The sequence below is a fragment of the Pseudochaenichthys georgianus genome, unplaced genomic scaffold, assembly GCF_902827115.2.
Source record: "Pseudochaenichthys georgianus unplaced genomic scaffold, fPseGeo1.2 scaffold_691_arrow_ctg1, whole genome shotgun sequence".
Lineage (NCBI taxonomy): Eukaryota > Metazoa > Chordata > Actinopteri > Perciformes > Channichthyidae > Pseudochaenichthys > Pseudochaenichthys georgianus.
The window spans coordinates 26,282-52,646 of NW_027263245.1; the positions used below are offsets into that span (position 1 = coordinate 26,282).

Here is a 26,365-nt window from a genome sequence, read left to right on the forward strand (position 1 = left end):
TCTCTTTTCCTCCGTACCCAAATCTCTAAAAACGGGGAACAACGGAGCTGATCCAGATTTGCGTCCGATATGACGTAACATCTGAAATGTGGACCCACGGGCCAATCAGAAACGCTGCTATCAGAAACAATGCCCGACTGTTTTGGACGTAATATGGTCGGTGTTTACATTAGCATGCTAACACTCAGAGCTAACCTGCACTGGAGAGCATGTGTGTGAAGAAGCAGGAAGTAGAAAGGAACTCACCTCGTGGTGTAACCGGCAAGAGAGAAAGCCTTTGAGCTCCAGACTGTTTCAGATCCTTGATAATCCATGATATGGCGTTTCATCACGGCAGCATTTAGTTTAGACGGTAGCTGCCGGGTCCCAGCATGACGAGACCCAAGGCAGGACCGCAGAGACGGGTTCAGCCACGACCCGAAGTCCATGACTTAATCCAGAACTCGGGATAGAGGATCCAGGACTACAGCAAGAGGATCAGCCTCGACTCCGGTCACGACATTTAATCTATTGATTCGTGTTCACCAACACGATTTTCCCATTTTTTTCGTGTCCCACAGAACGATTTTAAAAGCAATGTATTTCTATTGGTAGTATGTTTCGTGCTGCAACACGTCTTTTTGTCCGGTCGGGTCGTGGAAGACCGGAAGCTGTGGGGTTCATAAAAACATTTTCTTACTAAATATCAAGCCACGATTATTGTTTTTATTTTAAATGGTATAATGTCGGACTTATTTTGCCGTCCGCGAGGAAAAGAAATGACTCAGAGCCTCAGAATACTGAAATCTGTATTTTTAAAATATTTTTTTACTTTTAATTTGTTATTCCGTGGTGCAGCACGAAACATACTACCAATAGAAATACTTGGTGAACACGAATCAATAGATTCAATGTCGTGACTATAACACGAAATGCCGTGAGACTGGGCTGCACAACAGGGACATATGCATGACAAATGTATTCATAGGCTATAGCAGTAGCCGCCTTTAGCCGCCCTAAAAATAAAAATAATTTAAAAAAAAGAAATCATAATTTGAAAAATTATTGATTCGAACATAATATGATGCAGTACTGTTACGTCTGGGTCTCTGAGTTTCATTAAAGCTCGGCTCTGTGTGTGTGTGTGTGTGTGTGTGTGTGTGTGTGTGTGTGTGTGTGTGTGTGTGTGTGTGTGGAACGAGCCATTTTGCGTGCGTGCACGAGCGAGAGAGAGAGCGCACCGGTGCCGGAGATCGTTGTTGTTAGCTTCTGGTGCTAGCTACGCTAACGGATATAAGGAGTTTTTTCAACAACAAAGTGGAGGAGAGTCCTCTCCTGTCAGACTGAGAGACTCCGGCCCAATCCCAAACCGCCCCCTACACCCTACCCCTACATTTGCACGTTCATGCGGAGGGTCCGCCATATTGAGGGCTGTTCCAAAGCAACGAGTGTGGAGGGGGAGTGGGCTATCGAGCCCTCAAACAGCGAGTCTGCAGCGGTGCTGACTTGAGACCGGTCTCTACCTGACCGGAGTCACGCTGTGTGTGTCCTCAGGAAACAAGCTGTTTACAAGTAGTTCCAGCAAACATCCACTGATAAACTGCGATGTTAGCAACCTCATGATAACCTCATGTGTTTTTAACTTAGGATCAAACCTGTGTTTAGTCTAGAAAAAGGTAAAATTGTGCATTTTATTATAAAGTTGTGTATATTTACAGACCGTTGCAAAAACGCTTATAAAGCTTATAAACATCAGGTTTAAAACTAAAAGAGCTTTGAAACACAATGAAAGATGTTTGGAGTTTTATTTCAGTTATTAATTTAAACTTTTTGTCTAAGAGAAGCTGATTTGAAACCGTTGTTACATACAGTTACGGCATTTCCTGTTTGTGCCGGAGAGAGGGGAGGCCGTCCCAAAGCCTGCTGCTGTGTTTACTCCCTCCATCTTACAGGAGGAGCCTCGTTGAGCTGCGAGTGTGGCAGCTCAACGAGGAGGAGTTCACAACGAGGAGTTCACTCCGTCACGGAGGGGTCGAGGGAGTGGTTTGGGATTGGGCCGCAGTGAGCTAAAGGACTCTCTCAGTGTTTAGATAGTTAACTTTAGTCTAAGTTATCTCAAACGTTTTGGTCACCATTAATGTAAACAATTATTTCCGAGGCACACGTTTATAAGATCATTATAGTTATAAAAAAATAAGAGAATGAATGAAAAACAGCTATGAAATACTATATGACAGTAAAAAAAGAATAACGTTTAAAAGGGAGTGATTTGTAAAATATCCATAAAGAAAAAGTAAATCTGTTTCCAGTTCTGTTTCATCTGGTGTTGAGAGAGGTTTCCATAGATCTCTCATGTTGCTCTCAACGTGCACCGGATTGATGCTTTTAACTTCAATATTTAAAAATCTTCCCGGGGGAGCTTGCCCCCGGACCCCCCTAGAGGAGGTGAGGTCCCCCCTATGTGAGGTCCACACACCACCTATACAAATAGCACTTTACCCCTGCTTACACCTATATGCCTCGAGCCTTCATTGTCGCACTGTGTATCTGCGTGCGGAGTGTTGCAGTGGAACATTCCTCTGTAGCGCTGGTGCATTAATGGGAAACCCTAAATGTTTGAGCACCCTCTGTGAAACGTCAAGCTACCCCACAGCACCGCCAAAATAAATCTCTGACTATTTGTTTTGGGGGGCCCGACTTTTTCTTTCCTCCAAAGGGGGGCCTGACGGAAAAAGTTTGAGAACCACTGGCTATAGCAACATATACATATAGAAATAAATAGCTCAGAATTGTACAGTTTATAATTAATTAAATGTACTATTTGGAAATTATTATCTTATTTATATGTGTTATGAAACACGGTGGAGACGCGAATTAGAACCGTTAGCAAGACACAAAATATACACAAACAGTTCGAAAGGACTCAAGACAAGTTAAGCGTAATTCAATATGTAAACAGAGTACACCAGAATAATAGATGTAATACAAGATAAGATACGATTAGCTAAAAGTTAATGTTCGTGGTTAACTTTGGGAGAGAAGTCACTGATTCTAAACATTTATATAAAATAAAATATAAAGTAATATGATAGGATAGTTTAGTAAAGTATGAGACAAGAAAAAAAGGGAAATGAATATGTTATTTGCACAGTTATCTAAAGGGTGTTTTATTTATTTTTAAATAAACAAAAATCCACTAATGAACTAGCTAGCAGCTAACAGTTAGCTTAACATTGGTGTATGATGCTCGTGAGTGAGTAACTGATCCTAAACAACAGGGACATTTGCATATATTATAGAATACCTGTACTTTCTACTTCTTACATGTTGAACCCAAATACCTGTACTTTCTACTTCTTACATGTTGAACTCAAATACCTGTACTTTCTACTTCTCTCATGTTGAACTCAAATACCTGTACTTTCTACTTCTCTCATGTTGAACTCAAATACCTGTACTTTCTACTTCTTACATGTTGAACTCAAATACCTGTACTTTCTACTTCTTACATGTTGAACTCAAATACCTGTACTTTCTACTTCTTACATGTTGAACTCAAATACCTGTACTTTCTACTTCTCACATGTTGAACCCAAATACCTGTACTTTCTACTTCTCACATGTTGAACTCAAATACCTGTACTTTCTACTTCTTACATGTTGAACCCAAATACCTGTACTTTCTACTTCTCTACATGTTGAACTCAAATACCTGTACTTTCTACTTCTTACATGTTGAACTCAAATACCTGTACTTTCTACTTCTTACATGTTGAACCCAAATACCTGTACTTTCTACTTCTTACATGTTGAACTCAAATACCTGTACTTTCTACTTCTTACATGTTGAACTCAAATACCTGTACTTTCTACTTCTTACATGTTGAACTCAAATACCTGTACTTTCTACTTCTCTCATGTTGAACCCAAATACCTGTACTTTCTACTTCTTACATGTTGAATAAGATGTGCAGAGTTCTCGTAAGGGTGCTTTTCGATGCTTTTGGATACAATATGTGTCTGAACTTAAAGAAAAGTTCCTGTAGTGATTTCATATTTAAGCACACATTTTGTCAAATGACATTTACATAAAGTAACTGTCTGTTATCACCATGGGGTGGGGCTTCCACCTGCAGAAAGAAAACTGACCCTGAATCAGATCTCTACCACTCAGGCCGGGCGGACACGTGGACATGCATTCGGGAACTTTCTGTGGACGTTTTTAGACTTTTTTGCACGGACATTGAGCGGACTGCAAACTTTCTGCGGACCATGGGGGAGTTTTTGATGCACTCGTTTTGACATTTTGCACTTTGAACTTACAGCTGCGTCGAACAAAAAGGGGTTTTGCAGCTCTGTTAGTAAGTATCGTCCATGTTTGTTTGTGAATTTGTTGCATATAAAAACCAACGGCGCTTTACGAGATGTTCCCTTGATTCAAATAACTCACAGCCTGCACTTACACGAGGGGACACAGGATAGAGGAAAGTATATTTATGTGTTTAAGTTTCAATGTTCTCATTAAACGCTGTGTGTGAATGTTGATTTGGACATTTAAAGTTGTTGCTAAATGTAATAACATTTTTTATTTCCTGTGATAATAAAAGTATATTCATGTTAAGGGGGGTGGGACTAAAAAGCATTGGTGGAAGAAGTATTAAGATCCTGAACTAAAGTACTCGGAGTAAAAGTACTGAAATTAGTAAATGCAGAAATACATGGTTTGAAAACGGTATAACATAGTTAAATTAATATATCAGTGTTTATTTCTTATAAATTACCAACAATTATTTTATTTATTTATCTTTTATATTCTCTTTTTTCCTCTTACATTTGTTGTCTTTAACTTTTACGTTCCCTTCAAATCTAGAGGTAGAAGGGAACTAACAACACAAACAGAAAGAGGATACTAATTTGCAAACTGAAAATATGTTGTTTAATTAATCAAACATAAAGATGGCTCACTAGCCAAGTTACGTAGCAAACCGAAGACAAAATAAAACACTTTCTGACAAAAGAAAGAGATAACAATAAACACTGTATAAAGATACACACTTAAAACAACTAGATACCACGTCTCACTCAGAGACTACACACTACACATTCGGAACACCTTGGGAGACAATCAGGCGGAGAGAGACACGATTCAAGGGAAAACAAGTTTCATTAAGTGGGGAACAGCGCCCCCAAAATCCCATGTGTGGCCACAATTATATTACATCCTTAGTGATAAGAACTACCATAGAGAATGAATGCTAAAAGTTAAGGGAGTTAAGCCTTGCTGTTACAATGGAAGATGTTCAAGTTTGTGGTACTAAACCAGGTGGAAACTCTATTATTAAAACATAATCATCATATTGTACATTTAATCAGCTGATTGTTGATCATAAACTGATTTTCGAACTGTTTTAACATACGGTTTTGAAATGTATCCATTTTTAAAGTAATATTAAGCATGTACATCGAGGTTAATCTACTCGTTCTCACAATAAGAGTTGTAGTACCGATATATATTTATTACGTAATCACCTGCATAGTCTTCCATCAGTTTCCGTAGTGTAGTGGTTATCACGTTCGCCTCACACGCGAAAGGTCCCCGGTTCGAAACCGGGCGGAAACATTGTTTTAATTTTTTGTTGTAAAGCAGTATGGCAGGAACAGATATAAGACATTTTAAAAAGAAAGGGATGGATTTACAGTAACACATAATAAATCATTTCAGTATGCATAGATTTCAGTACGAATATAACCTCAATAAATTCACAATAAGGAATTATGTGGCCGCACAAATACCCCTTTTGGAACCAGTTACCTCTCCTAGGAGGACGCAACATAACATAAGTATACATAAATAATAATAACAACAACAACAACAACAACAACAACAGGTGACTCGATGCAAGCAAAGGCACTCGTTGTTTCTTCATCTTTGCGGGTGTTCTTTGTGGCATTAGTAGTACTTTGTGTTTTAATATTTGCCTTGAGAGATGTGCTGTATATCCATTTTCGAGCTGAAATGTACACTAGCTAACTTGCTATTTTGAAAATCACACTTGCTCGTTTGTAATTGGCCCGCTGGTTTTATTTTTGATGCAGGCAGCTAACAGTGTAAAACAACTTTTCCTCTGACATGTTGTGGAAAGTATAAAGTAGTAGAACTCGAGGATATAATTTGTTATAAAGTACTTTATATCATGCAGAACATGAACACACGTTTCTACCTGTGTTCAAAATTATTCATTTTTATTCAGAGTTTCTAACCATTGCAGTGTTTTCAGAGTATATCTAACAGCAGTTTATTGTAAACGAACACGGGAGTTAATGGTAAACGTACAGTTGGTGTTAAATTATATATCTTATGGGCATTCATGTAAACAAACACACACACACACAGGCTTTCGGCTCGAGGAACTCACGGCAATTTCCACTCGCCACCTCAACAAAAACCAATAAACTCACGCACACATAAACCCACATGAACTGTAAGCGACTACATTTCGTAATTCATCCCAAAGTAGTGTCTACATGCATTATTACGATCCGACCTCCATGCTGCTACTCTGGTTCAAACTGCATCCACCAAACAATATGATTTATCTCGACCTCCCCAAAATAACCAAAATCTGACACGGTGTGAGATGTCTTTTTTAGCTGTTCTGTTGTCATCTCCTGCGATCTTCTTAATGCAGTCAGTCAAAATTAATGGGCGTTTCTTTGACTATTTATAGGCAAAAGCTGCGCCGCATTTCGAGTCGATGGTGATTTTTAAAGGGAAACAGGCGTAGGACGTGCCGTACACACTTCCCTCGCCGGGACGCAATGTTTTGTGAATCGGGAAAAAAAATTCTGTACCTGTTTTTTTGCTTTGTACTACGTAAGAAACCTTCCCACGTGAATCCTACGCACGGCGTTATACATGAGGCCCCAGAGCTGAAGTAGATTTGTGCAGTCACTCTGCTTTCTCCGCCAGCCAACAGCTCCACTAGCGGCCAAAGATATATAACATCCGTAGTGGTTTATCACTACCATCGAGAATGAATTGAAAAGCGTTTCGGGAGTTTTAAATAATTAACCAACACCGCCATCCTCTAATTGACTTTTGTGTGGTGGATAAATAGGGTACTGCAGAGAGTTGTTTTCACCAATTCCTCGTTAGTATAGTGGTCAGTATCCCCGCCTGTCACGCGGGAGACCGGGGTTCAATTCCCCGACGGGGAGGAAATGTTTTTTTTAATATATGATATAATTATGTTTTTCCATGCAGCTCTGTTAGAGAAATACCAGCACATAATCACCAGTGAGTTTTAACCGGACAGGAATTTATACATTTTGTAAATTAAATTATTAATCTCTGTGCATCTTCTTCGGTGAAGAAACTACATTTCTAAAGACTGCTTACCATTTCTAAATGCCAGATATAATATGGTAGTTTCCTAAATATCCAAACCTTCCATAGAAATAGTAAGGCTTATCTGTCTTAACTTATACCATTCATTCTCTATGGTAGTTCTTATCACTACAGGTGTCATATATTTTAGGCCACAAATGGGATTTTAGGAGCGCTGTTTCCCCCTTAATGAGACACCGTTTTCTCTGTTGTATCATCTTGGCTCAGAAGAAATATCTAAAAAATGTTATTATTATTTATGTTTCTTTTTTAGACTATTATATAATACATGATCATTATGTGCTTTTATTATTGTCTTCTCAAATATCGTACATTAAAAGTGTATTGTTGTAGATGTTGCTGTTGTTATAGCATTAAAACCCATTGTCTTAATACTGGTGAATCCTTTGATTTCTGACTGTTTTCATATTGCTTTTTATTTCAAGAACGACCGAATGAGAGATGGAGGAAGAAGGGAAGTTACCCGGCCCGGAGGAAGCCTGTCGTCCCCTTTTGAAACCAGAACCAGAAGGAGGACCTCCACTTCTCAGTCATGCGGGTTCATGACCAACTGGAAGAAGCGATTGAGTATGGTGCCAGAAGCTTGGCAAAACAAAAATAAATCCTGTGCTGGTGGTGTCAACGACACAGAACAGGGGGTCCGCGGGGTCTCAACAAGTATTAAAAGTTGATCAATCAATTTAGCGAAAATTAAGGCTATTAAAAAGTATTAAAGGGCATTTCCCAAGGTATTACATTCTGTATCTTGTTTTCAGTAAGTATATAAATGGTCCAGAGAGGTCGTGTTCTGCAGTCTGCCTGAATGTAGTCATGGCGTAGGCGTGTCGTGTGATTCTGTGGAGTTTATTGATGGCATCCCGTTGGGTTTGACGTCATCTGAACAGGACATCGCACGCTCACTGCTTGATCAACTTGAAGAAAACAGAATCATATAAGTACATCAGGTTTCACGGAGCTAAAAACTGTAAAAAATAGTCAATGTGAGGTCATGTGCGTCGCCAATGTAACCGGTTAAAACTCAAAGTGGTGATGAGGTCTTAAAAGGTTTTACATTTTACTTCAGGATTCCTGCATACAGCCTGAAGAAAGAAAAAAAATCTAAAAATGTGACAAAACTAACTCCGTATAAGCTGTTGAAGATGGATCCTTTTTATTGTTGTATTACCTTTGGGTAGGGATGGGTATCGAGAACCGGTACTAAGTCAGTACCGGTTCCTGATTGGACGGTATTGGTATACCGTTAAGCCGCTGGACAAACGGTGCGGCTATCGGTATATGAATTACGTTACTTCCTGAGGCTGCGGCCACACGAGGACGAAAACGGTCGTTTGCGTTACTGTTTAGTGTCATATAGACCGTTCGGCCACACGAGGACGACCGAATACGGCACTAAAGTTTAAACAATTCTGGTTGGTTGGGGACCCTCATTCCGTGTGACCTATCCGGTTTGAGTACCCCTCTGATTGGCCACTCGCTCTTAACAGCGCTCTTATTACTGTGAGACTCCCGGGGGCAGACCTAGGGGCAGACGCAACATCTTGCAAGAAACAGCGTCTCCAGGCTTCTTAACATTTAACAACCTATTAATGATGCATACCCACTTAACGGGGAAAACTCAGCTAACAGAAGATATTATGACCCACGGAACAGAAGTCCAACACCAAGAGTCTAAATCAACACTTAAAACGGGCTAACAGGGCTAACGGCTACTTTAGCACATAACTGGCAAAAGCGATATTTTCTACGTAATTGTATCTGCACAAACAACGTCTCACATGAAAGCTGATTCCATTGGTGTAAGTCTCATCACTGTACGACCAACGCTCGCTGAACTAGCAGCCAGGAGAGAGCAAGAAAACATCTTCCCTTTACGTAGCCATGGTGATAGTTATCAACAGTTAATCCAATGTCTCTGTGTAACTTTAAAATGATAACTGATAACCCATCAATTATTAATAATAAACGCAATATAATGGTTAGCCGGCCGGAGCTTCTGGTGTAGGAGGTGCGCACGCAGCGTCTCGTTGTTTACATGGATTTATGAACTGCCCCTAATTCCAGCCCCCTTCCAGAGACACTGTCAAACACTCATACCTGCTTGGTATGACATTGAAAAAGTTACATTAAATAATAAAAATAAATTACAATAAAATGACTGTTGTTTAATCTTCACATCTTGTAATCATGTCTATAATTTTGAGCACCAAATGATTGAAAAGTATCGATAAGAGTATTGAAAAATACCGGTATCGATAAGCAGTATCGGTATCAATAAAATCCTAACGATACCTACCTTTGGGTATTTTATTTACAGTCAGTTTTTTTTTGTCTACAGTACTCTTGGTTCCTGTTTTTACCATGTCAAGAAATATGTTTATTAATATGTTATATGTAATATATTACATGTGCTTATATAAATATGGATGTTTCCTCCTGGCTTTGAAACCTATGGTAGTCCTTATCACTACGGGTGTGATATATCTTTGACCATAAGAGGGATCTGGGGGGCGCTGTTCACTGAAGACTCGGGGTGTAATCAGGTTGGATGTGGCTATATAATGAATAACCACTAGAGGTGCTCTCACTGAGTTTCCGCAGTGTAGTGGTTAAAGAGGCGAAGTCACGCCCATCTACTTCCGGCCCATGGGACCTTATTTCGGAAGTCTGAACATTTCAACTGTAAAGATGTGTATACAGTCCATGAAGGCAGCAGACAAACTGCTACACTTTCTAACTAGAAAGCCAGGTGTTAATTTTCACATGAAAAGCATGTTGAGTACAAATTGTTGAGTCGATTTTAGAGCCCCGGTGACCAGAAACATTGGAAGTGTCTTAGACCCTTCAAAAGTAAACTTTCAAAGGGTGTTGTGGGGTTCACTATATATTACAAGCAGGTGGTTGAATATTCGCCCTGACGGGGACTCGAACCCGGGTCTCCTGTTTGACAAGCGGAACGGCTCTTTCATCTGTTTCCGTAGTGTAGTGGTTATCACGTTCGCCTAACACGCGAAAGGTCCCCGGTTCGAGACCGGGCGGAAACTCATTTTGTCTTTTGTTTGCTTCCACATATATATCAAATAAATGAAATAGATAGAAAGGCGTCTTTGATTGGAAAATGCCAAAATGTCGAGAAAAGTGAAATTATCTTGTAATAATTGACAATATTTTTATTTTGTGTTCATGTCAATTATGAGACAGATCGCTATGTGTCCCTTGATTTGCTATTTAACGGATATTACTGATGCGTCCTCGAACTCAGCATTGAGGGGGCGTCAACATGCACGTGAGTTGCTGTTGCTTTGTGGCGGCTGTGTGTTGCTTATGAAGCACCTCGTGGGGAGTTTTGGTCAGAGACACTTCATGACCGCATCACTTTTCCATCTTTCAAACCACGGGTTACCGGCGTGTGCCTGTTGTGCTAACAGCTAGCCTTAGCTTTCCTCTGAGGGGAGGCTAACATTAGCATTGTGCGCATCGTTCTCTCTATAACCAAACACAACAAGTAAGGAAATGTGTGTTTGTTGGATTCTTTCTTTGTTGAAACAATACTTTTTGGCAATCCATCTCATACCGTAGGAACGCCTGTGTGTATATATAGGCCTACCTTTTTAAATGCTGCCACATTTGTGAGGAACATACATTTGTGGGATCGGCCAAATCTTTTTTTTGTGGCTTTTGACGGCAGTTAATTTAAAGTTACAGATGTATTTATAAATAAATAACACAGTTGTTCAGAGTACAAAGTGACCAAAATGTATTAATTGATATTACATATGATTGGTTTGGTCGAGGTAAAACATGTTATGATGTCATTTACCCATATTGCAGTGAATCAGAATCACTATCAGGTTTAATGCAGTTTCTTTTCATAAACAACGATTTTGCTGTGGTGTATTTGTGCTTAACAACAAACATGGTGACAACAATAGCAAGTACAGCAAGTGTCCATTCACATTTGATATAGATTACTAAATGTACCATCAGGTTTATTTAGAACCAAGTTGCAAAGAGTTTCTAGTGATTGTAAAACCCTAGAATGAATGTTCAGAAATTAGCCCGTGGACCGCACAGCTCCAGTATTGAAAGGTTTGAGGATGTTAAACTTTACTAACTCAAACATGTTCTGTGTTCGCCCACAGGCGGAGAAAAGGTCACAGGGATGCAGCACAGCAGACGATGTCTACACTCAGCATCTCTGAAGAACAAAAGAAGTATCTGGATTGGAACTTCAAAGGCTGGGAGCTGAATCCACCTCTAGGTGTTTGGTAACAAAAGAGCACGTCACCCAGCTCCGGATCCTCCAGTCTCCTTCACGATGGCATAGGAAGACATGTTGCCGGACGACAGCACCACCTTCCTAGCCCCTCTGCGAGTGTGATCTGACCTCAGGGCCTGTCCAAAGGCCCCTGAAGCAGCAGAGCGAGGAGCTCCTCCACCTGGACCAGGGAGAGGGAAGAGGCAGAGACTCCACACCAGCCATCACCATCCGAGTATCCACCACATGGAGCCGGAGCCTCTTCCTGTCTGAGGAACCCAGTGACGGTCCTTTGGCCGTAGACTCCTGCCTCAGCATCCCTGACATCCTGCACACACAGCAGGTAGGCCAGGTGAGCGCTCTCATACTGCAGACTGAGCGCCTCCGCCAGCTGCTTGGACGTGTCCTCGGGGATCTGCCGCTGCGCCTCATCTCATCCAGGACACATGTGCAGACGGCCTTTGTGTGCGTCAGGAAGGCCGGCACGATGTTGCTGAAGCGCCGGGGTAGCTTCTCCAGCCACTGGGTAGCTTCTCCAGCCACTGGGGCAGCTTCTCCAGCCACTGGGGTAGCTTCTCCAGCCACTGGGGCAGCTTCTCCAGCCACTGGGGTAGCTTCTCCAGCCACTGGGGCAGCTTCTCCAGCCACTGGGGTAGCTTCTCCAGCCACTGGGGCAGCTTCTCCAGCCACTGGGGCAGCTTCTCCAGCCACTGGGGCTTGTCAGCATGCCAGTACTTCTTGCAGACCTTGCAGGTGAGTCGCGAAGCTAAAATATAGTACTGGCCGCTTGTCCCAAGGATGACTCTTGGCCTTCCAGCGCCAGAAGAAACGACCTGAGGGTTGGGACAACCATAGAGACGGGGCAAGACACCATTGTTTCTCACCCTGTCCGTGATCGCATGCTCTGGCTTCCAAATGAAATGTGGATGAAGCTGATGGTACTTGGGTGAAGGCAGGTCAGAGATTGAGTCTATGAGCTCAGGCTGAGGCGGATAACGCCACAGGGACAACATGTTCGTAAGGTGTCGCACGGGACTTGAACCTGGCCACAGACCCAATGTTTCCAAATCAGTCTTCATCCAAATGTTCTGCTGGTGGGAGCAGTTCCAGTGGGCAACATCCTGACTATAGCCCGGGACAGAGGCTGCAGGCTGCTGTGCTGCGACCAGAGGGGCAGGAGGCGCTGGACAAGGCAGATCTGTGAAACACCAGAGTACACACACAACAAGAGAACATGTAATAAAGCCTTAAATATATGACTGCCATGATTAAAGCGTATCACAGACATCAATACCTTCATCGAGGACAGCGTCTTGCGTGGCCTTTGATGGCTGAAGGTCCCACCTCTCTCCTCCTCTTCCACCTTTCCCGTCAGGTTACTGGTGGAGCCGACATCATTCACAAGGAATGAAACTGGAATAAATATTCCCCCATCACCTCGAGTCGGGCGGATACATCCCCTCCCCCCTGAAGGACCTCAGTGAGAGCATTTGTCCTCACATGCTTCTGAGGGGCAGACTTGTCGTGAAGGGAAGGATTTGATTCTCATTCCCTCCTCTGAAGGGTCCTTCGCAGGTGGCCAGATGGACCCTTCCTGAAAGACATCCTTATCTTCCCTGGGAAAAGTTGGTCTCCTTCATCCTGCACACAGAAAAACACTGATTTGTAATGTTTTGGTCACAACTTTTATATTACATGACCCGACGTAGTGGAAGGTGGACAGGCAGGCAGATGTATTACTCCATTGCCCTGTACATGTGGTTGATTACAACAATAGTGAATCCTTTCAGTCACAAAGCACAGAGACTACTGTTGGAGCTCTGCATCGGTTTATGTCACCTGGTCAGCTTTCTGTCCCCAGAACTAAACACGGAGACGTTCAGTTACGATGCTCCAAACATCTGGAACAAACTCCCAGAAACCTGCCGGTCCGCTGCACTCTGACTACTTTTAAATCCAGGCTGAAGACTTTTCTTTTTGCCGCTGCTTTTAATTGAACTATTCACATCTGAAACCGCACTGTAACTTTGATTCAGGTATTTTTCTTTTAATGTTAATTTTATTATCTTTGCTTTTTAATGACTGATTTTAAATGCCATTTTCTTAATGTCTTTCATTTTTGTAAAGCACTTGAATGGTGCTATATAAATACACTTATGTAATTTAGCTGTTTGTGTTAATGTGAAATTCATAATTGTATTTTAATGACTTTTGTTGTAATTATTTAAGTTAAGCAAAGCAATTTCTAAAGGTGGTTTTGGGCACCAGCTGATAAGGTGTGTATTGGAGGTGGTGGTGTGATTGCTGCACCAGAATGACATGCCACAGGTGAAACCAATGTTCTTTATATGTTGGATTATTGGAATACAACCAAATAAATGGAAAACCCACGTCTTGCCGTGACATTGAATGTTTCCAGCGTAACATGTGCTCACTGGGGCCTTGCAGCTGTGTGTAAGCACTATATAGCAGATGGGTAACATATTTACCCATCTTATAATCACAAATGCATAAAAGAAAATAGCTAAAATGGATGGACAGATATAACAATAATAATTCTCTATTAGTTTTGTACCTGGAGTTTATTTAAAAAGAGACTGAATACTGTAGTATTTACTATTTAAAATGCACAGTAGTAAATTTTTCTGTTGCAAAAAAATCACGATGAAAATGTATGGACTAAACAGTAGGTAAAATATGATTTTTAAACGCACAGACTTTTGGATTCTGGATCAGTATTGACAAGATACACTTTAAAACACAATTGACAACTCTTTGACGTAAGTAAAAAGTAATACATTAGCTGCTGTTTAAGCTGACATTGATATTGTAAAGACGTTAGCTAACAGTAAGCATTACCTTAGCTAACAATACACAGAGTGGAAGACGTCAAAACTAACAAAAGAAGTGTACTAATATGAGATTTGTTTAGTCACAGAAAAAATAAGCCCCACTTACGTTTGATACATTTTACGGGATGTAGGTTGCGTGATATTACTCGAATTTTGTCGGCAATGTAATCTCTTATCTTGTTGCTGTTGGTGCTGCTCCTCCGTCGCTGTTGTCCCTGGAAACGGGGTCGACACAGCGCCTGCTTTTGGCAAAAAATACATTACATTCGTAGTTAATTTAGCATTTTATTTATGTTTATATGTCAGCCCAACAGTTAAACTTGAAGCATTCATTTTCTAGGTTATTGTGTTGCTTTTACTCGAGTGATATCTAAACAAGAAGAAGAACTACCTGTATCTATGGCAACGATTACAATCTATGAGCAGTAGTGTGTGGTTGCCTTTTAGCTTGTTAGCTTCTTCGTAGTGGCTGTTACTTACAAATCAACCCTAATGTATCTGTCATTTCTGTCGCTTTTAGTTTCAAACGCTGTACACAGTTAGGCTACTGTATATGTAGCCTACCTGTTGGCTAACTGTAGCTAGCGCCAAGTGCTAGTTTAGCTAACACTAAACCAAAAGCGTTTTCCGGATGTTTACTACTAGCGATATTGAATACTATCTTGATGGCAGATGGCTGGAACACAGATACAGGAGAAGCTGTGCATAGGTCCCGGGATGCTGTTAAGAACTTGGAAATAAGGCGAGTAGCTCAAAAGCACTGCTTGTTTTGAGTGCCATTGTATCTTTCAAAGAAGTGGTGATAAACTCGTCCCGACGGGGAATCGACCCCGGCTATTGTGATTGACAGGCGGCAAAAGCCCTTTCATCAGTTTCCGTAGTGTGGTTATCACGTTCGCCTAACACGCGAAAGGTCCCGGTTCGAGACCGGGCGGAAACAAATCTTTGTCTTGCTTGTCTCCAAATACACAACATAAAGTAGATAAAAAAGGCAGCATAGATTGAAAAATAGCAGTATAGAGAAAAGAGATATTATTCATTCACTTCTGCGGGGTAGCGCACCCTGGAAACTATACATTGTGGACTTTGGAAAGAGCAGAGAAATGTACCTTGTAATTCAAATGATATTGATTCCGCAATGGGGATTATTTGAGGTTTTTTTTGTATTATATGGTCCTAGATTAAAAGTAAGAAATAGAACATAGTTGCCTCCCTCTGAACATGTGTAACCAACTGTCAGGATTTGTATACAGTCCATGAAGGCAGCAGACAAAGGGACATTCATTGACCAACTGCATTCCCTAACTCGTCTAATTAGTGTGTGAGTTCATTTTCACATTAAAAACATGTTGAGTACAAATGATTTTTGAGTTTTGTATTGGACACAACAAAAAAATAGCAATCACGTATGCATTCTATTTCTATGATTATTATCCCCTGTCTAAAAAATAAAACACAGAAAAGTTATGTTATTAATGACTTTTTGTGTATCCCTTTTCCCACAAATGCTCATCAATCACTTTGGGTCACATACTTTAGGAAAGAGCGCCCCCGAAATACAGCTTGTGGCCAGAAATATATGACATCCGTAGTGATAAGAACTACCATAGAGAATGAATGGTAAAAGTTAAGGGAGTTAAGCCTTACTATTGCCGTGCGAGATCCGTAGGTTTCAGTTTGACTCCGGCTCAGGGCTTTGACAATCTGCTTTCCTTTGAATTGAAAGATTTCATGAGACTCGATTTTAGAGCCCAAGTTATAATGGCTTGTATTTACACAGCATGTAAGTTGAACATGTGAATGTTAGAATTGTGCTAAAATAACTATTGGTTGTTTTGTTATCAATCAGTGTCATCCCCATTGCAGGTCCTGAAGCATTGCATGCCTCTTAAACCATTTAAATGTCATTTCTTATCGCTGAAATGTGTTTTTCTAAGTTGGGCCTTGTGAGTTTCATTTTCTGAAGTGGAGGAAAACTCTCGTCGCGACCGGGAATCGAACCCTGCTCTCCTGTTTGACAGGCGGCAAAATCCCTTTCATCTGTTTCCGTAGTGTAGTGGTTATCACGTTCGCCTAACACGCGAAAGGTCCCCGGTTCGAGACCGGGCGGAAACTCATTATGTCTTGTTTGCTTCCACATATATATCAAATAAATGAAATAGATAGAAAGGCGTCATTGATTGAAAAATGCCAAAATGTCGAGAAAAGCGAAATTATCTTGTAATAATTGACAACATTTTTATTTTGTGTTCATGTCAATTATGAGTAGGGTTGGGTACCGAGAACATTTCGATTCCAACGGCATCATTTAGAAATGTGAATTTCGGTTCCGCTTTTCGATGCCTGAGGAAATGTTTCTCGCCGCTCTCCGTAGCCTACTGCATGACTGCAGCGGGGCGGGAAATGTAGCGTTGTACCCAGAGCTATTTAATAGAAGAGTTACGACACCGGAAGTCCAAAAACGGTTATCGTCACGTGGTTCATGTAGACGAGGGATCGTTCCCCGGAAGTTCATGGCGGGCAATGTGAATGCATTGATAACAGGAGATAGAACTACGATTTTTGGTAATTATTAGTGAATAAAGGTTTTGATTTGCAATATTTATACAACAAATCGATATGTGTATGTATTTACATCAATATGTTTTCAAAAATAAAATCGAATTTGCTAATATTAAGTGATAATATTAGGATTAGTGTGAACAACTAGTTTACATGTTACTAACAGTGCCTTGGTTAAAGAGCCTGTTGCTGTTTATTTATAGCTTTGAATTCTTTCAAACCAATATTATCTTCTTAAACTTGTATGGTAGTCAGGAGGATCACTTTCTAATGTTTATTGATACATTTAGAGGGAGGGGATCTAAAGTAATGCTTTAAAATTCAGATTGGATTCATTTCTACCATTTTCTTAAATTCATGGTAGTTTCAGTAATCCCCTGGTAATTGAGGACACAAGTTATCTAAATGACTAATGTCGTCTTTATGGCTTTCAGAAAGGACAGGAGACCGACAGGATATGATGATGATGATGTTAAATGTGTTGTTTTAGGAACATCCATTGCAAATACATGGAATTCAATAAACATTGAATAGCATATCATGCAGTTTGTCGGTGCCTTTTCCTCCGTGTTGTCCTGGTTTGCTGTGCTGCCTCCTAGTCGCCACCATGGTTTGCTGTGCTGCCTGGGGATGCTCAAATCGCTCAGAGAAAGGAGTACGAATGTACGGCTTCCCCACTGACACAGAGCGGAGGAAAAAATGGCTGGCTCAAGTCAGCAGGAGCAATTTCACGACCAACAGCAACAAAATATGTGATTTATATACAAACACTGCATTTGCACTTTTTCACAAAACGAAAACCACACCATTGGGAAAGCTTAATGTTTTGTTTAATACAAAAAAACAGGGAAAGGCTTGAAAAACATTGAGAGTTGAGACTCAGGGTGCAGGGTGAGGGTCTCAGTGCAGGTATTCAGGCTCCATTGAACCCCCCTCTGGTTCTTGTGCTGAGAGAGGGAGCAACAGACAGGAGAAAGGGTTATACACACCTATATAGCACACCTATTGCCTTGGGGAGATAACGTGTTTACTTATATAAAACAGTAGTATTAAACGTACCTTGTGTTTTCACTCTCACTTAAGTCCCTCTCCCTTTGCCATCAATCCAGAATCAGCTGAGCTGCAACATTATACAGACAGGTAATAATCAACAGAATCACAAGGACACAATATGGCTCTGCTAAAAACACTCACTCTTACACGCACCAAAGTTATATTTAACTCCCTCCACCCCCGCATACAATCCCGTTTAGAAGCCCCTCTTCTCTAATTCAACATGTTGGACGAAATGACATAGAGAGAACGGAATTTACAATTAAAAGGCTGTTCAACGTGTGTTGCTAACTTGCTTCGGTATGCTAGCTTAATCTGTTATCTGTAAACGTTCCCTAAATCTACTAATTTAGGGATAATCCACTGACATCCTTTAATACACATGTTCATTTGAATCAGATGTACTGATAATATCCGCAATATACATCTTTAAACTTCTTCTTACCTTTAAAAGTCCGTCAGGATTGGTGTATTATGCTGCAACTCCACAGCTCTGCCAGCCTTGGCGCTAACTTCCGGGGAACGATTGAGAGGCTCCACGATCCGCCATTGCTGTAAAAAAGTGGTCCATTGGAGTGAACGGAGATGTCGTAACTCTTCTATTAAATGGCTCTGGTTGTACCTACACTTCCTACAGTAACCTGAGACCAGGGCCGGCCCGTCGCACTGGCGTTATAGATGTTCGCCTCGGGCGCCAGATCTGTGGAGGCGCTGCGCTGGCAGCTCTGGGAGGAACCATTTTTGTTTTGACCGTTGCTGCTCATGCTAATTTTTGGCCTTGATGTAACAACATTCATAATTAAGTAAATGTAACACCCTTTTCATCCCGGTTACCATTTTCATTTCCCCTGTACGATGGGCGCTGCAAGTGATGAAAATGGGGGATGTTGGCTTATCTGGCAACCGCAGCTCACAGCCAACGTGCGAGTGAGCGAGGGAGAAAGGGAGGGCGCTGTTGTTGTTAGCATCTGGTGCTAGCTGCTCTGACGGAAGAAGAAGATGTTTCTCCAATGATGTGGAGGAGAGTCCTCTCCAGTCAGACTGAGGCTGATAACTTCAGCTCAGTGAGGTAAAGGACTCTGAGTGTTTAGATAGTTCACTTTAGTCTAAGTTATCTCAGTGGGTCTCAAACGGCTTGATCACAATTTACGTAAACACATATTTCCAAGGCTCTACTTTATAATTATTGGGATAAAACAGGTTTGAAATCATTCCAATGTAAACTATAGGACAGTAAACCAGACATATCGTTTTAAACTGGAGAGATACAAAAAATATGCATAAATAAAATAGTAAAAAAAGATATGAATGAACAACAAAACTAAAATACGTTCCATGTATTTGTTATTGGCTATGGGTTACTGGTTATGCTCACAAACTTATTTAATTATTAAAATGTAAACCGATCTTTTTCATATGGGTGTTTGGAGTTGTACCCCCTAGATCTAGTCTCTAGTCATTCTGCTTAAAGTGCTTCAAAATGTTCAAACCTGTCTTCCCGGTACGCCTGAGAGGCAGATGCTGGTTTTTCTCAACAAGAACTGTTCTTTAAAAGTCGGACTGTTGCACTGATGCAGCTTCAGTGGTTCAGGTTACAGTTACATAGCAGTGAATATAAACAGACTGATTAATGTGAATATTACTGTAAACTAACCTGTGTACAAGTTTCTCGAATAAATGTAATTGTTTTGGTTGAAGAAGCATGTATCATGTTTTTACCCTGCCCCTCAAAGAACCGGAATCGAGAACCGTTAAGAACCGGAATCGAAAAGTAGAATCGGAATCGTGGAAATTCAAACGATACCCAACCCTAATTATGAGACAGATCGCTATGTGTCCCTTGATCTTCTATTTAACGGATATTACTGATGCGTCCTCGAACTCAGCATTAAGGGGGCGTCAACATGCACGTGAGTTGCTGTTGCTTTGTGGCGGCTGTGTGTTGCTTATGAAGCACCTCGTGGGGAGTTTTGATCAGAGACACTTCATGACCGCATCACTTCTCCATCTTTCAAACCACGGGTTGACCGGCGTGTGCCTGTTGTGCTAACAGCTAGCCTTAGCTTTCCTCTGAGGGGAGGCTAACATTAGCATTGTGCGCATCGTTCTCTCTATAACCAAACACAACAAGTAAGGAAATGTGTGTTTGTTGGATTCTTTCTTTGTTGAAACAATACTTTTTGGCAATCCATCTCATACCGTAGGAACGCCTGTGTGTATATATAGGCCTACCTTTTTAAAATGGTGCCACGTTTGTGAGGAACATACATTTGTGGGATCGGCCAAATCTTTTTTTTGTGGCTGTTGACGGCAGTTAATTTAAAGTTACAGATGTATTTATAAATAAATAACACAGTGGTTCAGAGTACAAAGTGACCAAAATGTATTAATTGATATTACATATGATTGGTTTGGTCGAGGTAAAACATGCTATGTCATTTACCCATATTGCAGTGAATCAGAATCACAATCAGGTTTAATGCAGTTTCTTTTCATAAACAACGATTTTGCTGTGGTGTATTTGTGCTTAACAACAAACATAGTGACAACAATAGCAAGTACAGCAAGTGTCCATTCACATTTGATATAGATTACTAAATGTACCATCAGGTTTATTTAGAACCAAGTTGCAAAGAGTTTCTAGTGATTGTAAAACCCTAGAATGAATGTTCAGAAATTAGCCCGTGGACCGCACAGCTCCAGTATTGAAAGGTTTGAGGATGTTAAACTTTACTAACTCAAACATGTTCTGTGTTTGCCCACAGGCGGAGAAAAGGTCACAGGGATGCAGCACAGCAGACGATGTCTACACTCAGCATCTCTGCAGAACACAAGAAGTATCTGGATTGGAACTTCAAAGGCTGGGAGTTGAATCCACCTCTAGGTGTTTGGTAACAAAAGAGCACGTCACCCAGCTCCGGATCCTCCAGTCTCCTTCACGATGGCATAGGAAGACATGTTGCCGGACGACAGCACCACCTTCCTAGCCCCTCTGCGAGTGTGATCTGACCTCAGGGCCTGTCCAAAGGCCCCTGAAGCAGCAGAGCGAGGAGCTCCTCCACCTGGACCAGGGAGAGGGAAGAGGCAGAGACTCCACACCAGCCATCACCATCCGAGTATCCACCACATGGAGCCGGAGCCTCTTCCTGTCTGAGGAACCCAGTGACGGTCCTTTGGCCGTAGACTCCTGCCTCAGCATCCCTGACATCCTGCACACACAGCAGGTAGGCCAGGTGAGCGCTCTCATACTGCAGACTGAGCGCCTCCGCCAGCTGCTTGGACGTGTCCTCGGGGATCTGCCGCTGCGCCTCATCTCATCCAGGACACATGTGCAGACGGCCTTTGTGTGCGTCAGGAAGGCCGGCACGATGTTGCTGAAGCGCCGGGGTAGCTTCTCCAGCCACTGGGGCAGCTTCTCCAGCCACTGGGGCAGCTTCTCCAGCCACTGGGGCAGCTTCTCCAGCCACTGGGGCAGCTTCTCCAGCCACTGGGGTAGCTTCTCCAGCCACTGGGGCAGCTTCTCCAGCCACTGGGGTAGCTTCTCCAGCCACTGGGGCAGTTTCTCCAGCCACTGGGGCAGCTTCTCCAGCCACTGGGGCTTGTCAGCATGCCAGTACTTCTTGCAGACCTTGCAGGTGAGTCGCGAAGCTAAAATATAGTACTGGCCGCTTGTCCCAAGGATGACTCTTGGCCTTCCAGCGCCAGAAGAAACGACCTGAGGGTTGGGACAACCATAGAGACGGGGCAAGACACCATTGTTTCTCACCCTGTCCGTGATCGCATGCTCTGGCTTCCAAATGAAATGTGGATGAAGCTGATAGTACTTGGGTGAAGGCAGGTCAGAGATTGAGTCTATGAGCTCAGGCTGAGGCGGATAACGCCACAGGGACAACATGTTCGTAAGGTGTCGCACGGGACTTGAACCTGGCCACAGACCCAATGTTTCCAAATCAGTCTTCATCCAAATGTTCTGCTGGTGGGAGCAGTTCCAGTGGGCAACATCCTGACTATAGCCCGGGACAGAGGCTGCAGGCTGCTGTGCTGCGACCAGAGGGGCAGGAGGCGCTGGACAAGGCAGATCTGTGAAACACCAGAGTACACACACAACAAGAGAACATGTAATAAAGCCTTAAATATATGACTGCCACGATTAAAGCGTATCACAGACATCAATACCTTCATCGAGGACAGCGTCTTGCGTGGCCTTTGATGGCTGAAGGTCCCACCTCTCTCCTCCTCTTCCACCTTTCCCGTCAGGTTACTGGTGGAGCCGACATCATTCACAAGGAATGAAACTGGAATAAATATTCCCCCATCACCTCGAGTCGGGCGGATACATCCCCTCCCCCCTGAAGGACCTCAGTGAGAGCATTTGTCCTCACATGCTTCTGAGGGGCAGACTTGTCGTGAAGGGAAGGATTTGATTCTCATTCCCTCCTCTGAAGGGTCCTTCGCAGGTGGCCAGATGGACCCTTCCTGAAAGACATCCTTATCTTCCCTGGGAAAAGTTGGTCTCCTTCATCCTGCACACAGAAAAACACTGATTTGAAATGTTTTGGTCACAACTTTTATATTACATGACCCGACGTAGTGGAAGGTGGACAGGCAGGCAGATGTATTACTCCATTGCCCTGTACATGTGGTTGATTACAACAATAGTGAATCCTTTCAGTCACAAAGCACAGAGACTACTGTTGGAGCTCTGCATCGGTTTATGTCACCTGGTCAGCTTTCTGTCCCCAGAACTAAACACGGAGACGTTCAGTTACGATGCTCCAAACATCTGGAACAAACTCCCAGAAACCTGCCGGTCCGCTGCACTCTGACTACTTTTAAATCCAGGCTGAAGACTTTTCTTTATGCCGCTGCTTTTAATTGAACTATTCACATCTGAAACGGCATTCTAACTTTGATTCAGGTATTTTTCTTTTAATGTTAATTTTATTATCTTTGCTTTTTAATGACTGATTTTAAATGCCATTTTCTTAATGTCTTTCATTTTTGTAAAGCACTTGAAAGGTGCTATATAAATAAACGTATGTAATTTAGCTGTTTGTGTTAATGTGAAATTCATAATTGTATTATTTTAATGACTTTTGTTGTAATTATTTAAGTTAAGCAAAGCAATTTCTAAAGGTGGTTTTGGGCACCAGCTGATAAGGTTTGTATTGGAGGTGGTGGTGTGATTGCTGCACAAATGCCACAGGTGAAACCAATGTTCTTTATATGTTGGATTATTGGAATACAACCAAATAAATGGAAAAACCCACGTCTTGCCTTGACATTGAATGTTTTCAGAGTAACATGTGCTCACTGGGGCCTTGCAGCTGTTGTTAAGCACTATATAGCAGATGGGTAACATATTTACCCATCTTATAATCACAAATGCATAAAAGAAAATAGCTAAAATGGATGGACAGATATAACAATAATAATTCTCTATTAGTTTTGTACCTGGAGTTTATTTAAAAAGAGACTGAATACTGTAGTATTTACTATTTAAAATGCACAGTCGTAAATTCTTCTGTTGCAAAAAAATCACGATGAAAATGTATGGACTAAACAGTAGGTAAAATATGATTTTTAAACGCACAGATTTTTGGATTCTGGATCAGTATTGACAAGATACACTTTAAAACACAATTGACAACTCTTTGACGTAAGTAAAAAGTAATACATTAGCTGCTGTTTAAGCTGACATTGATATTGTAAAGACGTTAGCTAACAGTAAGCATTACCTTAGCTAACAATACACAGAGTGTAAGACGTCAAAATTAACAAAAGAAGTGTACTAATATGAGATTTGTTTAGTCACAGAAAAAATAAGCCCCACTTACGTTTGATACATTTTACGGGATGTAGGTTGCGTGATATTACTCGAATTTTGTCGGCAATGTAATCTCTTATCTTGTTGCTGTTGGTGCTGCTCCTCCGTCGCTGCTGTCCCTGGAAACGGGGTCGACACAGCGCCTGCTTTTGGCAAAAAATGTATTACATTCGTAGTTAATTTAGCATTTTATTTATGTTTATATGTCAGCCCAACAGTTACACTTGTAGCATTCATTTTCTAGGTTATTGTGTTGCTTTTACTCGAGTGATATCTAAACAAGAAGAAGAACTACCTGTATCTATGGCAACGATTACAATCTATGAGCAGTAGTGTGTGGTTGCCTTTTAGCTTGTTAGCTTCTTCGTAGTGGCTGTTACTTACAAATCAACCCTAATGTATCTGTCATTTCTGTCGCTTTTAGTTTCAAACGCTGTACACAGTTAGGCTACTGTATATGTAGCCTACCTGTTGGCTAACTGTAGCTAGCGCCATGTGCTAGTTTAGCTAACACTAAACCAAAAGCGTTTTCCGGATGTTTACTACTAGCGATATTGAATACTATCTTGATGGCAGATGGCTGGAACACAGATACAGGAGAAGCTGTGCATAGGTCCCGGGATGCTGTTAAGAACTTGAAAATAAGGCGAGTAGCTCAAAAGCACTGCGTGTTTTGAGTGCCATTGTATCTTTCAAAGAAGTGGTGATAAACTCGTCCCGACGGGGAATCGACCCCGGCTATTGTGATTGACAGGCGGCAAAAGCCCTTTCATCAGTTTCCGTAGTGTGGTTATCACGTTCGCCTAACACGCGAAAGGTCCCGGTTCGAGACCGGGCGGAAACAAATCTTTGTCTTGCTTGTCTCCAAATACACAACATAAAGTAGATAAAAAAGGCAGCATAGATTGAAAAATAGCAGTATAGAGAAAAGAGATATTATTCATTCACTTCTGCGGGGTAGCGCACCCTGGAAACTATACATTGTGGACTTTGGAAAGAGCAGAGAAATGTACCTTGTAATTCAAATGTCATTGATTCCGCAATGGGGATTATTTGAGGTTTTTTTTGTATTATATGGTCCTAGATTAAAAGTAAGAAATAGAACATAGTTGCCTCCCTCTGAACATGTGTAACCAACTGTCAGGATTTGTATACAGTCCATGAAGGCAGCAGACAAAGGGACATTCATTGACCAACTGCATTCCCTAACTCGTCTAATTATTGTGTGAGTTCATTTTCACATTAAAAACATGTTGAGTAAAAATGATTTTTGAGTTTTGTATTGGACACAACAAAAAAATAGCAATCACGTATGCATTCTATTTCTATGATTATTATCCCCTGTCTAAAAAATAAAACACAGAAAAGTTATGTTATTAATGACTTTTTGTGTATCCCTTTTCCCACAAATGCTCATCAATCACTTTGGGTCACATACTTTAGGAAAGAGCGCCCCCGAAATACAGCTTGTGGCCAGAAATATATGACATCCGTAGTGATAAGAACTACCATAGAGAATGAATGGTAAAAGTTAAGGGAGTTAAGCCTTACTATTGCCGTGCGAGATCCGTAGGTTTCAGTTTGACTCCGGCTCAGGGCTTTGACAATCTGCTTTCCTTTGAATTGAAAGATTTCATGAGACTCGATTTTAGAGCCCAAGTTATAATGGCTTGTATTTACACAGCATGTAAGTTGAACATGTGAATGTTAGAATTGTGCTAAAATAACTATTGGTTGTTTTGTTATCAATCAGTGTCATCCCCATTGCAGGTCCTGAAGCATTGCATGCCTCTTAAACCATTTAAATGTCCTTTCTTATCGCTGAAATGTGTTTTTCTAAGTTGGGCCTTGTGAGTTTCATTTTCTGAAGTGGAGGAAAACTCTCGTCGCGACCGGGAATCGAACCCTGCTCTCCTGTTTGACAGGCGGCAAAATCCCTTTCATCTGTTTCCGTAGTGTAGTGGTTATCACGTTCGCCTAACACCGCTGGGTAAGCCGCGTATACCCATAGAAGACTTTCTATTGGCCAGAAGCCTCTTCAAAAGAACGATGGTTCGAATCCCACCTGACCCAAACAAAATGTCCCACATTCAGTTTCAAAATGTTGCTCATTTTACACAAACACTACATTTTCCTTTTCAAACGTTTAAAGTTAAAGTTGAAACAGATATTTGGAGTTAGAAATGAATTATTCTTTGCTTGCTGCTTCTTATAATAGTTATTTTAATCTTAATATATAGCAATAATAACACAAATAATGATATCTTAATATTAGTGATAATAATGTTTTATATAATATCTTTGTATTTTTACTTATAATTAATATTTTAAAATGTTGATTGGATAGATGTTTACATTGAGCATATGAGTGTGTTTCATTGTTTCATTTTCTATCACTATTACTTCCTCTATCAAGTAAAGACAGCCAC

The 26,365-nt window shown here is 41.3% G+C and overlaps 1 long non-coding RNA gene and 4 other non-coding genes across 5 annotated transcripts; 4 read left to right on the forward strand and 1 right to left on the reverse strand.

Moving 5' to 3' along the window:
* Positions 1–5,526: 5,526 nt before the first annotated feature.
* Positions 5,527–5,599, forward strand: trnav-cac (transfer RNA valine (anticodon CAC)). Its single transcript has one exon. It is a non-coding gene; the product is annotated as a tRNA-Val (tRNA).
* A 1,526-nt stretch (positions 5,600–7,125) lies between these two features.
* Positions 7,126–7,197, forward strand: trnad-guc (transfer RNA aspartic acid (anticodon GUC)). Its single transcript has one exon. It is a non-coding gene; the product is annotated as a tRNA-Asp (tRNA).
* A 3,158-nt stretch (positions 7,198–10,355) lies between these two features.
* Positions 10,356–10,428, forward strand: trnav-aac (transfer RNA valine (anticodon AAC)). Its single transcript has one exon. It is a non-coding gene; the product is annotated as a tRNA-Val (tRNA).
* A 6,108-nt stretch (positions 10,429–16,536) lies between these two features.
* trnav-aac (transfer RNA valine (anticodon AAC)) lies at positions 16,537–16,609 on the forward strand. Its single transcript has one exon. It is a non-coding gene; the product is annotated as a tRNA-Val (tRNA).
* Positions 16,610–17,869: 1,260 nt separating this feature from the next.
* On the reverse strand, positions 17,870–18,168 carry LOC139433595 (uncharacterized). The gene is made up of 2 exons (XR_011643016.1): positions 18,116–18,168; positions 17,870–18,003 (listed from the first exon to the last, which is right to left on the reverse strand). It is a non-coding gene; the product is annotated as an uncharacterized lncRNA (long non-coding RNA).
* Positions 18,169–26,365: the final 8,197 nt, after the last annotated feature.